The sequence below is a fragment of the Piliocolobus tephrosceles genome, chromosome 1 (assembly GCF_002776525.5).
Source record: "Piliocolobus tephrosceles isolate RC106 chromosome 1, ASM277652v3, whole genome shotgun sequence".
NCBI lineage: Eukaryota > Metazoa > Chordata > Mammalia > Primates > Cercopithecidae > Piliocolobus > Piliocolobus tephrosceles.
Genome location: NC_045434.1, coordinates 140,373,754 through 140,389,745, shown reverse-complemented (window position 1 = coordinate 140,389,745; position 15,992 = coordinate 140,373,754). Strand labels below are relative to the sequence as shown.

The 15,992-nt window shown below is 35.4% G+C and overlaps 1 protein-coding gene across 2 annotated transcripts in view; it reads left to right on the top strand.

Moving 5' to 3' along the window:
* ADGRL2 (adhesion G protein-coupled receptor L2) overlaps positions 1-15,992 on the top strand; it is a 698,223-nt gene that overhangs the window by 445,088 nt on the left and 237,143 nt on the right. For both annotated transcript variants that reach the window (XM_031933790.1, XM_031933800.1), the window contains one exon: positions 15,030-15,071. The gene's annotated coding sequence lies outside the window, so the exon portion shown is untranslated. The remainder of the gene's footprint in view (positions 1-15,029; positions 15,072-15,992) is intronic.

Below are 15,992 nucleotides of genomic sequence, written 5' to 3'. Positions count from 1 at the left end.
TTTTTCTGTTTTTTGTAGAGATGAGGTTTTACCATGTTGCCCAGACTGGTCTTGAAATCCTGGGCTCAAGGGATTCATCTGCCACGGCCTCCCAAAGTACTAGGATTACTGGGTGTGAGCCACAACACCCAGCTGAAACAAATATATTTAAAGCTGTTTAATCTATATTTTATAAAAAGCATTTGAGAATGAACTAGAAAAATGATATGTTTAGAGTATATATTATTTTATCCTGTGAATAAATGTTACATAAACTCAAAGTATTATTATAATTACCAAAACTTTATTGGAGTCTTTTTAAAATAATTTAATAAAACCATTATTTTGGCTATTCTTCTCTCTGAGAATTAGTATACTAATTCTCTCTCTCTCTCTCTCTCTCTCTATATATATATATATATATATATATATTTTTTTTTTTTGAGATGGAGTCTCACTCTGTCGCCCAGGCTGGAGTGCAATGGCGTGATCTCGGCTCACTGCAACCTCCGCCTCCCACATTCAAGCAATTCTCCTGTCTCAGCCTCTGAAGTAGCTGGGATTACAAGCACATGCTGCCATGCTCGGTTAATTTTGTGTATTTTTAGTAGAGAGGGGGTTTCATCATGTTCCCCAGGCTGGTCTCAAACTCCTGACCTCAGGTGACCCACCAGCCTCCGCCTCCCAAAGTGCTAGGATTACAGGTGTGAGCCACTGTACCTGGCCTGAAATTATACTTTAGACATTATTTATTTGTAAATGGTAATATAGAATGTATTCAACATAGTCCTTTATTTGACTGAAAAATAATTTTTCCTTTAATATTTGTGTGTGTGTGTGTAAGAGACAGAGAGAGAAAGGTAGAAAGAGACAAAGTATGTGTAGAAACATGTAAGACTGGTAGATTTCTGTTTATTGGATTTTTTTCATTTATTTTAATTCTGGGAATCTTATTTCTAAATGCTGACTTTAGACCAAGGCTGACTTTAGACCAAGGCTGACATTATCCTCATTTTACCAAAAAGAAGACTAGGTGTAAGAAAGTAGGAGTAGCTTGCCCAAAATTACGTACAAGAACTAGGAAGACTCTAAGCCAGGTTTCAAAATTCCTTGCTCGGTACTCTTTCTTTTACAGATGGATGCTACTAACTTCTGCTTACAAATATATCCTAGAATGTAAGTGCTTTCACATTCTTACTTTTCTATTCTTTTAACTAATAGTATCAATTATTTATATTATAATGGTATCATTGGAACAGGTAGACATCTATTAAGCTAAGGACTAAAATGAACAATTTTTGTTTGAAAATAATAGCAGAGACCGGGTGCGGTGGCTCACGCCTGTAATCCCAGCATTTGGGAGTCTGAGGTGGGTGGATCATGATGTCAAAAGATCGAGATCATCCTGGCCAATGGTGAAACCCCATCTCTACTAAAAATACAAAAATTAGCTGGGCATGTGCCTATAGTCCCAGCTACTCTGGAGGCTGAGGCAGGAGAGTCGCTTGAACCTGGGTGGCAGAGGTTGGAGGCTGAGGCAGGAGAGTCGCTTGAACCCGGGTGGCAGAGGTTGCAGTGAGCCAAGATCGCACCACTGCACTCCAGCCTGGCAACAGAGGGAGACTACGTTTCAAAAAAAAAAGAAAATAATAGAAGAGTTTTAGACCATATCTGCAATTTAAATTATTTAAATAGAGTAACTATTTGAAGGAGTTAGTGAAACATATTTATCTGAAAAGTGGCTAATGAATGATAAATTTTTTTGTTTATCTCAGTCTCTTATTTTTCATTCATTTTTTTTGTTTTGTTTTGTTTTGTTTTTTTTGAGATGAAGTCTCACTCTGTCACCCAGGCTGGGGTGCAGTGATGTGATACGAGCTCACTGCAACCTCCGCCTTCAGGGTTCAAGTGATCTTCCTGCTTCAGCTTCCCAAGTAACTGGGATTGTAGGTGTGCACCACCATGCCTGGCTAATTTTTGTCTTTTTAGTAGAGATGGGGTTTCACCATGTTGGCCAGGCTGATATTGGACTCCTGACCTCAGGTGATCCACCCACCTTGGCCTCCCAAAGTGCTGAGATTATAGGGTTGAGCCACTGTGCCCAGCCTCATTCTTATTCTAGGACATTTGAATTCTTCCAGCATACTGTTTGAAGTAGAACAGCTACAATGAAAACATTTTTTAAAATGAAAATAGACTTTAAAATTATGAGGATAATGTAACGCACATGGAAAATCCAATCAATATAAAAATTTTTCTTTTTTATCTTAACAATTTCACTCAAACTGCCACCTCAACTAACTCTTTTCCTTCTACCTTCCCCAATTTACCATTTTGATTGCTATCTTTCCAGTCCTTACAAAATGATTTAGACAGTTAGGAGTTTGCTACATATTTGACCCAAACGTATGAAAGAAAAACAGCAAACGAATATGAAAACAATGTATTTCTCATCCTAAGAGACTCTTAACAAATAAACGATAAACTGATGACATAAACTAAACTAACCATTGAAGATGGCACACCTACCATTACTTCTGCTTGTTCGTGCTCCGTTCTCTCATTTTTCTTCATTTTCCTTCCTAGTACCATTAATAACCTGGCCTACTGCATATTGCTATTGCTTGTTGATTGTCTTTTTTCCTGTTACTAGATGGTAAGCTCCATCAGAACAGGAACTTTGAGAGATTTTTATTTTCTTGAACAGTGCCTGGAATATATTGATGTATTATAAATGTTTGTTAAATGAATACATAAACTAGAAATTGGATGCTTTGGGAATATAATTTTATGGTTAATTGAAAAAAACTGTGTTTGTTGAAAAGATTTTTAAAACGTCTGTAGTTAGCACAGCAATATTTCAATAGTGAGTTTCATAGTCTTTTTTAGGTTCATAATTTTGAATGTCATTTCTCATTATATAAGGTAATATATAAGTATGGGAATTAGAGTAAAATTCATACTGACTTCATGACTGACCCTGTTTTGAATAAATCTTCAATCTGAATGCAGTTGCTTGTAATTGGCCAATTTCCCTGAAAAACAAGCCAGTAAGTAAAATATATTGATTAATTGAGAACTGCAGTTAATTGGGTTTTTACTAAAATTTATTATACTGGCACAGAGTAGGCACTCAATAAGTATTTGTCAAATATGTGAAGTCTAGTTAGAGTTTTTTTAGTTTCTAAAATAAAACAAAAAAATTTCAATGAAATATGTGATATGCAATAGTATTAGAATCTACATAGCAGACAAGCTTTTTCAAAAGTATCTCAATTTCTTCTCATTCTCTTCTTTTTCTATCTTTCTGTTCACCTAAACCGTGAAGTTGGGACAAGTAAGTTGGAAATCTCTAGGTGATGTGTGAGCGGAGAGCCTCAGTAACTTAAACAGTGTCGGAAGCTCAAATAGGCTGAGTAGAGCATCTGAATGGGAAGGGTCAGATGTTTAACAGCAATAGGATATTGGTTACACGTAGGATGGTTGATCAAAAAGTAAACATATTAAAAATAACAGGAGACAGATGTTTCATTGTCAGACAAGTTGTTACACATATTAAGAAAGAGAAACTATGGCTGGGCCAGGTGGCTCACGCCTGTAATCCCAGCACTTTGGGAGGCCGGGGGTGGGGTGGGGTGGGGTGGATCACAAGGTCAGGAGTTCAAGACCAGCCTGGCCAAGATGGTGAAACCCCATCTCTACTAAAAATACAAAAAATTAGCCAGGCTTGATAGCGGATGCCTGTAGTCCCAGCTACTCAGGAGGCTGAGGCAGAGAATTGCTTGAACCTGGGAGGCAGAGGTTACAGTGAGCCAAGATGGTGCCACTGCACTCCAGCCTGGGCAACAGAGCGAGACTCCATCTCAAAAACAAAAACAAAAACAAAAAAACAAAGAGAGAGAGAAACTACACTGGACCCCGTGGTACTGGTTTGGAAATGGAGGAAGCAGTGTTTCATAGATATAGACACATATGGAAATAAATATCAAATATAATATGTGGATGGAGACATAGAAAAATGGAGTTTTATATACATATATCGCCTTGGTTCTGGATCTTGAGAACAATGACAGCCCCAAAACAATGGGCACACCTACATCCCAGATTTTGATTTCTCAATAATGTTCTCATCTAAAATAAATTAATACTCCTTAGAGAAATAGCTGATTCCAGGGCTGGGGCTTAAAAAATACAAAATGAGCCTGGAATATATTACTGTGCTGAAATATGGAAGTATTAAAACAATGCCAGGGACATGTCAAAGAAAGAGGTCAGACAGAAGAGGATCATACTGACCGTATCTGAGACCATTTGAAAATTAAAGTGAATAATAATAGTAACAGCAGGTTATAATCTATTGGGCAAAAGGAATATCCATGAGTCCACTCTGATACATATATGTATAGAAAGTTACTCTACTTTCCTGCAATATACTTATAAAAAGGGAGAAAAGAGCGATTATACAGTGATCACCTTAATCATGAGATCAATATTCACATCATGAGTAATGTGCCACCTGATAGGTTGCTATGAAATGAACATAGCATCGCTTTTGTGATTTTTCTGCCAAAGAGAGGAAACCTGAATCTAATAATGAGAAAACAAAAGAGAAATGTAAATAAGGAGTATCTTACAAAACAAACTAACTCGCAATCTTCAAAACTGTCAAATTCATGAAAGTCATGGTAAAACTAAGGAAATCTTTCAGATTGAAAGACTGAAAATGCATAAAAATTAAATTTAATGCTTGATTCTGGACTGGATCCTTTTGCTTTATTATAAAAGACATTATTAAGATAAGCGGCAAAATTTGAAGGGGATCTGAGGATTATAGTGATGTATCAGTATTAACTGTCTGATTTCGGTGGTTGTATTTCAGTTATAAAGGAAAATATACTTGTTTGTAGAAAAAAATTGTTAACGTATTTGGGAATAATAAGTATCATATCATGTTGACAAATTACTCTCAAATAATTCTGAAAAAAATATTATTTGTCATTGCAACAGTTTTGTGATTTAACATTGTTTTAAAATAAGAAAAGAATAAAATTGTATTCAAATTCAACATCTTCCATGAAATGTTGTCATAATTCTGGAACAGTTTTCAGGTTAGTTTAGAGAAAAGTCTTTTATATGCTATAAAGGTTTATAATACAGTTTGCTGTGGTCTGAATGTTTATGTTCCCCCCCAAATTCATATGTTACAGTCTTCACCTTAGATGTGATGGTTAAGAGGTGAGGCCTCTGGGAAGTGATTAGGTCATAAGGGTGGAGCCTCAATGAATGGGCTCAGTGGCCTTATAAAGAGAGAGATCCAAGCCCCTTCTGCCATGTGACATTAAAGTGAGAAGGAAGCTATCTCTGTGAGGAAGTCCAAGAGGAAGGACCCTTGCCAGACACTGAACGTGCAGGCACTTGATCTTGGACTTCCCTGCCTCCAGAATTTTGAAAAATATGTTTCTCTTGTTTATAAGTCAGCCATTTGATGACATTTTGTTATAGTAGCCAAAATAGATTAAGACACATTTTGAGGTGTAGAAAGCAGAGGGCTCTCCCCATCTCCACTCTTTAAAACTACAGCATTATAATAATGAAAGAAAAAAGGCAGAAAAAAGGCATACTTTATGACAGTTTCAATGAAAACAATTATGATCTCTTAGACATTTGGTACTGATAGTGATAGTAATGGTTTTCCTGTTCCTTTCCTTCTTTTTTTGAAGCAGGCTCACAAAGAGCAGTGGCATGATCACAGCTCACTGCAGCCTCAACCTCCCTGGGCTCAGGTGATCCTCCCACCTTAGCCTCCCGAGTAGCTAAGACGACAGGTGCTTGCCACCACATCTGGCTAATTTTTGTAGTTTCTGTAGACACAGGGTTTTGCCATGTTGCTGGGATATAGCCATTCACCACTGTGCCCAGTTGGTTTTCTGTTTTCTTTTGTTTCATATTAAAGGCCTTTTAATATACTTCCTTTAGTATGAAGAAGCCAAATAGCTATGGTAGGTATTAAAATAGCAACAAATATTATTTAAACAAAAAATGATACTTCTCTAGAGAAAGAAAATTTAGTAGAAATAATATGTGGACAGGTACCATTTTTATATTACTTACATTGCTATAATACAACTATTTTAAAAAAGCACAGCAAATAATAGATTACATTGTTTCCTAGCTGTGTAAACTTATAGTAAACTCCAACAAGAGCAGGCTGTGCAGGCCATACATGAGAAATGCGCTAGGATGGTACTGAAGACATTGCTGTATCTATTCATGTTATCAACATCTAGGTGTGTGTATTAGTACGGTTTCATGGCTGCTGATAGACATACCTGAGATTGGGCAATTTAGGAAAGAAAGAGGTTTAACTGGACTCACAGTTCCACGTGGCTGGGGAGGCCTCACAATCATGGCAGAAGGCAAGGAGGAGCAAGTCACATCTTATGTGGATGGCGGCAGGCAAAGAGAGAGCTTGTGCAGAGAAACTCCCATTTTCAAAACCCTCAGATCTTGAGAGACTGATTCAGTATCACGAGAATAGCATGGGAAATACCCACCCCCAGGATTCAATCATCTCCCACCAGGTCCCTCCCACAACACGTGGGAATTATGGAAGCATAAGATGAGATTTGGGTGGAGACACAGAGCCAAACCATAACAGTATATAACAAACGCAGGTAAAATTAGAGCATCAAGTAAATGTATGGACTAGGGTTGAATATACTATCAAAGATTTATTTGCCCAAAAGTATAATGATATGTTTGAGAAAATAGAATAGTTTTCTTTAAAACAAAATACAAAAGTACATAATTTCAGAAGTTATGATGTTAGAATATCCAGTTTGTCAATTTGGAATTTAAATATTAAAAATTTAGATTAGACTGTAAACTCATGAAGTGGAATAAACAAATATTCTATTTGGTTTTGATCTGTTTTTTAGTTGATCAGTCAAATAACAATTTCAATTATATCAAACACTTCAAATATCTGGAAGGTTGTCATTATTACTCCTAACACCAGCAAGGAATCTCAGAAGCTGAAAGTCTTTCCCTAAAGGCAAATGTTTAAGGGAGACTATCTTTTGAATACATGATGGTGCATGTTTTGGGGGAATATTCTTTATTCTATTGTGAGATTGAGTTGTGGTCCAAGGGATTTGGATTGTCACTGGAGAGAAGACAAGGGGGGTGGGACCCTTCATAGAAAAGATTTTACCCCTTGACTATACATCTGCCAGCCAGCAGGTACTTCCTCCTGATCTGGCATGGTGGTGCGCTGATAGAAACTAAAAAATGACAATAAGGCTTCTTGGACTTCATAGACTCCCTCCCTCCCTTCCTCCCTCCCTCCATTGGATTTCATAGCCTGCCTGCTTGCTTGCTTTCTTTCCTTCCTTCCTTCCTCCCTCCCTCCCTCCTTGCTTCTTCCTTTATTATTATTATTTTATTTTTAGAAGGAGTTTTGCTCTTGTTGCCCAGGCCGGAGTGCCGTGGCGCGATCTCAGCTCACCACAACCTCTACCTCCTGGGTTCAAGGGATTGTCCTGCCTCAGACTCCCCGAGTAGCTGGGATTACAGGCATGTGCCACCACACCGGGATAATTTTGTATTTTTAGTACAGACAGGGTTTCTCCATGTTGGTCAGGTTGGTCTCAAACTCCCGACCTCAGGTGATCCGCCCGCCTCGGCCTCCCAAAGTGCTGGGATTACAGGCGTGAGCCACTATTCCCAGTTTTTTCCCTTCCCTCCCCTCCCCTTCCCTCCCCTCCCCTCTCCTCTCCTTCTCTTCCCTCCCCTCCCTTCGTCTTTCTTTCTTTCTCTTTCTTTCTCTCTTTCTTTCTTTCTCTCTTTCTTTCTTTTCTTTCTTTCTTCTTTCCTTCCTTCCTTTCTTCCTTCCTTCTTTCCTTTCTTTCCTCCTTCCTTCCTTCTTCTTCTTCCTTTCTCCTTCCTTCCTTCCTTCCTCCCTCCCTCCCTCCCTCCCTCCCTCCCTCCCTCTCTTTTTTTTCTTTCTTTCAATAACAGAGTGTAGTAGGTTCAAAATGCAACTTTCTTGCTTTGTAGCTTTGGAAACTTAGACATACTAATTTCTTTGTGCCTCTTTCTCTTCATATATAAAATGAGTGTAATAATAATACCCAAATTATTATGAGCATTAAATGAGACAATGCATGTTAATTGCTTAAATTTTTACCTGAGACATAGGAAACACTAATTGCTAGCCATAGTCATAATGATTGGAGATAAGGAACAAAGATGAAAATACAAGCAAAAATAGAAGCCACACTAAGAAATCTGTGACTTCTTAGAACACATTGTGATGATTCTCTGAATACATATATTTACTGGTATATACCCAACACAATATTAGAATATTAGGGCACACAAGTCCTCTTTTAAAATAGATTTAAAGATAAATTTACCTTTAAGATTTAAAGATACATATACATATGAAGATATATACATATATATATATGTTCATATGTGGGGGTGATAATTGTAGTATTTGTCACGGCAGTGAAATGAAGATTTCATTATAAAAATTATTTAGCAATTTGCCTGGCACTACTAATAAGCGCTCAAAGCACTAGTTTGCTACTATTGCTAATTATCATTATCATTATTATATATGTGACAGGTACATATAAGGGCATAATTATAATTTTATACTATGATAAGAACTGAAGAATTAACATTTCAAGTCTTTTAAAGAATGAATACAGTTTTTCCAGATGGAGAGGAGGTAAAGAGCATTCATGGATTCCCCATGTGTTTTACCTAAACTTGACTTGTTTTCAAAAAGTCGCTGAGACCACAATTATTTTACTGAGAAACTGATTTTGAATTGACCATGTCCGCACAAACTAATCATTCAACAGATAATTGAGCACCAAATCTATGAAATATGCAGAGAAAGTGTAGACAGGCTTTCAGCTGGTTTTCCTATTCCACATTCTCTCTTCTTTAGCATACTTTTCATGAGTTTAACACAGTAATCTCCCTAAAGTGCGGTTTTCATCATGCTGTAACTGCTGGAGGACATACAGTGGTTTTTGAATGCTTGCTGTATCAAGCCCAAACAACTCTATCTAGCTTCAAGGATCCTCGACAGTCTTGCAATTCACATATGGCATCAGCACCAACATCACCTGGGAACTCGTTAGAAATAAATAATCTCACACCTCAATCTGGACCTATTAAATTAGGTTCTTCATTTTAACAAGGTCCCCAGGTATGCACACTCGAGTTTAAGAAACATTTCTTTACAATATCCTTTAATCTAAACCAAACAAAATCACTAACCCATACACAACCCAGTCTTATCAAGAAGAATTAAATCTTTTCACTAATGTCTCTGCATCCAAAGCAATCCCTTTGCTCATGCTCTTAACTCCACTGGAAATACCTTATTTACTTCACATCTACTATCTAACTATCATCCATTCTTGAAGACCAGTGAAGTCTTACATCTTCCATAAGACTAAGACCATTTCAAAAGTACGGTAATCTTGTTGAATACTTCTTGCACTTAGGAAAACACCAATTCCATTCTTCTTTTATCATTCATTCATTCATTATTCATTGAATACGCATTTTCTTAATGCTCTTTATTATTTACCTGACATTGTTGCATTGGCCACAATAAAACAAGAATGCAAGACTTTCCCTATTCTGTCAGTTCCCAGTGAGAGCTATCATGGTTCAGTAGAGATGTCTTAAGTTCCACAGGCAAGAGGTACAAGTGGGTAGATGTGAGGGTGCAGGACCATATTGCATAAAGCCACATAATTTGTGCTTTTTTGTTAAAACTACTTAATGGAAATAATACTGTTAAAATATATTAAAACCTTTTGTAGTTTAAAACAGATGAACTACTTTAACTCTTAGGGACATGACAAAGAGATGTTGTGTTTTCATTGTTGCATGTTAATTTTCCCTCCTATAGATAGTTGTGATGTTTTTTATAGGCCAGCAATATGTCTTTCTCCATTCATTCAACAAATAACAGAATTTTAAAACAGCTCCTATTTGTCCTTTTTCTGACTCCTTAAATTTTAGACAGATAGGCACTAAATAAATACTTGTTGATTGAAGACACTCTTTGATCTCAAGTTGGGGACTAGGTTTACACACGTGGAACTACCATTGCAGAAATGCAGCCGCCCTTTCATCCTACTGTTATTCATGACATAAGGAAACGTTCATGAAGTTGTAGTGACACTTTGGTTTACTAGGAGTGTCTTTTGGATCAAAAAGTTCCTCCAGGGTGCCATGGAAATTTCTGTTTCTCTGTAGCTAATGTTTGCTATCACCAGAGACTGTGTTGGAGTACAGCCAACCAAATGGAATTGGCTAATAAAAGCTTTTGTGGGTGAGCATTTGGAAACAAGCTTCATGACCATTTGCTAGCAAAACCTCAGCAGGAGGAATTTTAACCAACCTAAGTTAATGTAAAGGTTTGATTTGAAAGGGTCTGGTGGGGCAGGGGAAATAAAATGCTTAATGAAGTATGTAACATCCCATATTCTTTAATAGTAAAAATAAAAGTGTTAAAGCAAACTAAATATGGCCTGAGAGGGACCCTGTACTTCTATATTTGAGTCCTTGTGGATGAACTGTAACCTAGATTAATAGTCAGATAAAATTGAAAACCTAACTTAGGAGTATGAGCCTGTAACAATAACTGAGCCTTGGCCAATCACAGTGGCCAAATTTCAGCCACTCATAGACTGCTAAGTGTTCAAACTGTGTTCAAATAAGGTAAACACTAACCTGTAACCAATCCAGCTGTTTCTGTACCTCACTGCCAATTTCTGTACCTGATTTCCCTTTTTTGTCTATAACTCTTCTTCCATCACGTGGCTATGCTGCAGTCTCTGTGAATCTGCTGTGAATCTGGGGCTGCCTGATTCACAAATCGTTCATTGCTCAATTAAACTACTTTAAAGTTAATTCGGCTGAAGTTTTTATTTTGTCAAAAGTTAGCTTTTCTTGTTGCAAAACTATTCATCAGCTCTTTAGGTAGAAACAGATTCTTAGGCAGATAGCCAGCCTTTGAAAGGGCAGAAACTCCAAGCAGCTGCACTGGAGTACATACAGTAAGGTTCGATACTATGCAAGACTGTCAGTGAGTCCCTTGGTTCCTTCAGTGTGATTCAGGAGTGGGGTCACACAAGGAAACTTCAAAACCAAACTAAGTAAAAACACGATTTCCAAGGAACATAAACTATAACTTTATATCATCAAATGTCACATGAAAAATGCACATTACTTTGATTCAAAAATCAGCAATTACTTTATATTTATAACCTTCAAATTGGTTACAACATTCCTTTATCTTATTCAGCATTCTTGCTGAAGATGAGCTTTCCCACATGAAGTGCAATTTTATCTTCAACTTTTAATTCCTCTGGATACAGAAGAAAAGCTCTGGGCCCTTAATTGAGCAATTATTATTTCTTAAGTGAACATAGAGTTTGAGGATGGTGCCAAAATCTTCCTTTCATCCAGAGAACAAGTCTAACATAAGCAGCAGCATAAGTGTTGTCTGGCGGCACCCCAGTTTTAGGTACAAAAGCCCAGTCAAGACTGAAAGGGGAACTCATTCCTCACCTCTACTCACTCCCTGGCATCTTCTAAGGTTCTTGAATGAATGCCAATTAGGGCCGATTTGTATGTCTCCTTGGAGGTTTCAGATAACTTCACTAAGACTTGTTTTTCTCATTTAGTCTGTTTCTCCAGAGTAGGATTTGCAAACTTGCTGCTGAATATGATGTTTGCAGTTCATTGCTAGGTTTCCATACTGACATAAAGCATTGGTATTTGAAAAATTCATTAAGAAGTGGCTCACCTTAATTCCTAGATCGAAATCTGTGGTGTGGTTCTATCACCTTTTCTACAATGTTGTCTCAGAATTTAAGAACGGAAAATCAAGATTTCATATGCTAACATTTCATGGAATATGCTTACACAAAGGATTCCTGCTTCATGACTTGTGCCATTGTTTAAGCTATTCTAATTGTTTTCAAGTTTTAAATACAGATCTGGAATTCAATTCTCAGGAACTCCTATCATTTGTCTTAGTTTTCTAAGACATTTACTGTCTCCATTACATAAAAAGACCTTCAAATATTTGAAGATAGGTTCCATGCTTCCTTTATATGTATATATATTTTAATTAAACTTCTCTTATTCTTTCCGCTACTCCTAAGGTTACAGGGCTTCCAAACTGTAACATGAATGAGAAGTTAGCTTTTTCAATAAGCACATTTTGAATATAGTCTGCTAATACTGACCTCAATTATAGTTAAAAATATATAAGACCTGCACTTTAAATATAATCTTTTCAAGGTTTGATTAGATTTTGATTGCTGTAATTAGTCATCTGTAATACATAAGACATAATCTAGAATTTGCTCTTTAAACATCAGAGTGATAAATCCAGCTACAGAAAGCATCTTTTTGGTTGCCTCTTAATGAAAATATTACTAGACCCTACTAAGTGGTGATTGAAAAAATATGCTGAAATATTACTGTCAGCTACTGGAGTAAAACTTCTCACCAGACAACTATCACAACTTCAGGATAAAAATGATTGCTGTCTAAATACAAATTTTAGCAGCTATTGAAACTGTTAGAAAGACCTTAGATCACTTTGCTTCTTAGAGTTTAAAAAATTTTTACTACACAGTATCAAATTAAAATGTAGTCACTGCTTGCAAAATTCAAAACATTTATGAAAGTATAATTAACTAATATTTTAAATCAGAATTCAGGACAGTTTGAATATTCCTTACATGCTCACAAAAATTTTTTCTAGTCTTTTACCAAATACTAAAGTGATGATTTGTCCAACAATGTATGTTTATGAATATGTTTAATATTCACCAGTATCATCAACTTAACGCATCATGCTTTTACTTCTCATTAAAATTGCTGTATTACTGAAGGTTGACCCAATTTCCTTCATGCTTGGACATCTTTTTAGGTATAATATTCTACAGTTTTCCTCTTCTATCAGATTTTGCTTTATCTTTATTTCCCTTCCTTCTCTGACCCGTATTCAAGAAATAGAAAATGGCTCTTTGATGTGCCACTCCCAAGTATGTTCAGATAAAAGGTAAATAATTCAATAGACTTGTTGATGGGAATTGACATTTGAACACTGGAGGTTGTTTCCTTTACTCATACACTCTCCTAGTGAGGATAGGGGACCCAAGGTAGTGACTGGCAGGAGTGAGTTTCAAACTGGTGAAAAACTTCTAAAAAAAAGAAATGGTAGAGAAAATAGCAAAAAAAAATTGTTTTTTAAATCAATGAAGTAGGGAAGTCTAAACATATATTCTGATCAAGCCTTATACTTGTCCAATAGTTATAAGACTCTCTGAAAACATTTATATATGTGGGTGGAGGCAAGTTGCCCCATTAAATTGTAAGAGGTGTTATCAGATTCATCAGGACTTGGTTGTAAATTTGACTACACAGTTTGGTTCACAGAGAAATGAGGAGAAAATATCTGATTAAAGTGTGCATTGCTGCTGAGGCAACTGAATGTTGCCATAGCAATTGAGATGAAATGTGCAAGAAGTGAGATAATTAAATCTAACCCCTAGTAGTTTTGACAGTCAATGCACTGCCAATAGAAAAAGTTATCTACAGTATTAAGATAAAACACATTCCTCATGGAACGTCTCCTTACTAGTATTTTGTTGTTTCTTTTCTAAATACATTGCTTTAGGTGTCTAATTTGAATGTTCTCTTTTAATAATCAAATACAGTTTTGACCTTGGTCTGCCTAGACTATCTGCTGGTTTATTATATCATGGGAACAGACATCTATAAAAAATATCCATTTTTTCCCCCTCTAGTTCTTAAAAAAAGTATACTAAAGCCAAAGCTGTCACATTTGAGCTTAGAATTCAATAATATCTAGAACGTGCTGCCCTCTTCAGGAGCTGGTGCTTAAAAATACTCTTTTTTTTAGCAGATTGATATGAGTTATAATATCAAAATTGTATTGATAAGTCTTTAGAAATAAGTTCCATGTAAAATAAAGTATTTCTATGTTTAAAATTTTTTACATTAAGAGCTTGCATTAAAAATCAATATATACAACATTTTGAAAGAAATTGTTAATATTTATAATTAAATACAAACTAATGATTTCCTTAAACTATTGTCATAGGGAGAATTCCTGAATCATTACAGAATTTGACTTCCATATTTAGTATTCAATTTTTAAGACAAAAATTGTCTAAAAAAGAAGATTTTTCTATGTGAAAATCTAAGTAGGACATCCTTCAAATCCCACTTTTATTCTTCAACAACAAAAACAACAACAAAAACCAACTTTTTAATTTGGGAACATTAGTGTTTATAGTTTGAAATTTTAGCTAGTTTTCATTTATAGAAACAATATATTTCTTGGGAATAATGATTCCAAAGATATCTTAACACATCACAATGTTTATTCAAAATTACTTCACTAGAGAAAACTTCTAAAGGTCTGAAATATCGCTATTGAGAAAATTCAAGCAAATCTCTTTCATATATATCTACTAAAATTTCCTTAGCTATTATATAGTTTTGACAGAGAGAAATGAACTCAGTGTATTTTTCTCCAAATTAGGTTTTTATACTTTAAAAAACTGATCAATATTAATAGCATTAATTACCAGGATGTGAGAAAAGCATATTTTCCCTTAAAGAGTTTTAGGTATAGCTGTCTCATCTATATTAATAAAAAATTCAAATGAGCTGAAGGGCTGAGTGAAAAAAAATATATTGACAATGTTCTCCTAATTCTACAGTATTTCTTTTGTGGAAAATAAAATAGTTTATTCCTGTATTTGAAAGTACTTATCAAAACAAGTGCTTAATCCTATGGTAGCTCTGTCCATAGTTATATAATATATGTTCAAGAATTCTTAGAACACTGATTTGTGTTTTCTGTTATAGATTTACTTTATTTTTGTTTTGCTGCTGATGCATTACATTTGGCAGTTAGGATCCCTGTGGATGGAGGTATAATAAATAATATTTTCTTTACTTTCCAGGGTATTTATGGCACAATGAAAAATTTCATCTTTCCCAGAATGGTAAGTAAAGAGTTCTTTCTGTATTTGATAGTACTGAACACAAACAAGAAAAGGTGAATTGTTACAATAAAGCTGGAGTATCATTCACTAAATGTATTCAGTCATCTGATAATTATAATGTAGCTTATACTTTTGCAAATAAATGGATGCTGTATTCAAATTCTATAATTATTCCAAAATTCTCACCAAATATACTACAGGATTTTCACAGGAAATATAAGGTTTTGCTTTCTCTTTTGGATTGCAGTTGATCATAGTAGATCCAACATTTTGTTTTCTGGGGTAATTCATTTTAAAATATATACAGATATAGAAATAAATGTGGTTTACATTCCATGACCAGAAAAAGAAAGTGTTATCTGTGATACAAATTGAGAGTTGGTAAGAGTCCTTTGGAATTTTTACTGTTACATAAAAACTGATTGTAATTTATGTTTGACTGGGGCTTTGCAGCATCTGTGAATTTTAAAATATTTATTTTCTAAAAGTATATATCATAACTTCTAGGCAAGCTAGCCACTATATGATTTTGGTTAAACATAAAGTTTTTTTGTCTTTATATTTTTATGACCTAAACAGGAAATAGTTTTAGTCTTTATCATAACCTCTTTACAATTCAAATACTAAAAATTAATCTTATTAAATGGGAAAGGTCAGTGTAAAATGATATTTCCTAGGTAGTTATTACTGTCTCCTATGATGCTCTTTATTTTTCCAGTGGTTTAAGAGTATTCCCTATAAAAAGAAGGAATTTCTCACTGTAGAAAAAAAATCACTTTGACATCAGAGTGTTACATTAAGTGAAAAAGCAGGGTACAGAACTACATACATTACATAACTACATAAGCGCATGTGCGCTTATATATGGAGAGGAGAGAGACTTGGTAGTATATCTTAGGCTTAGAAAAAAGACACAAAAGG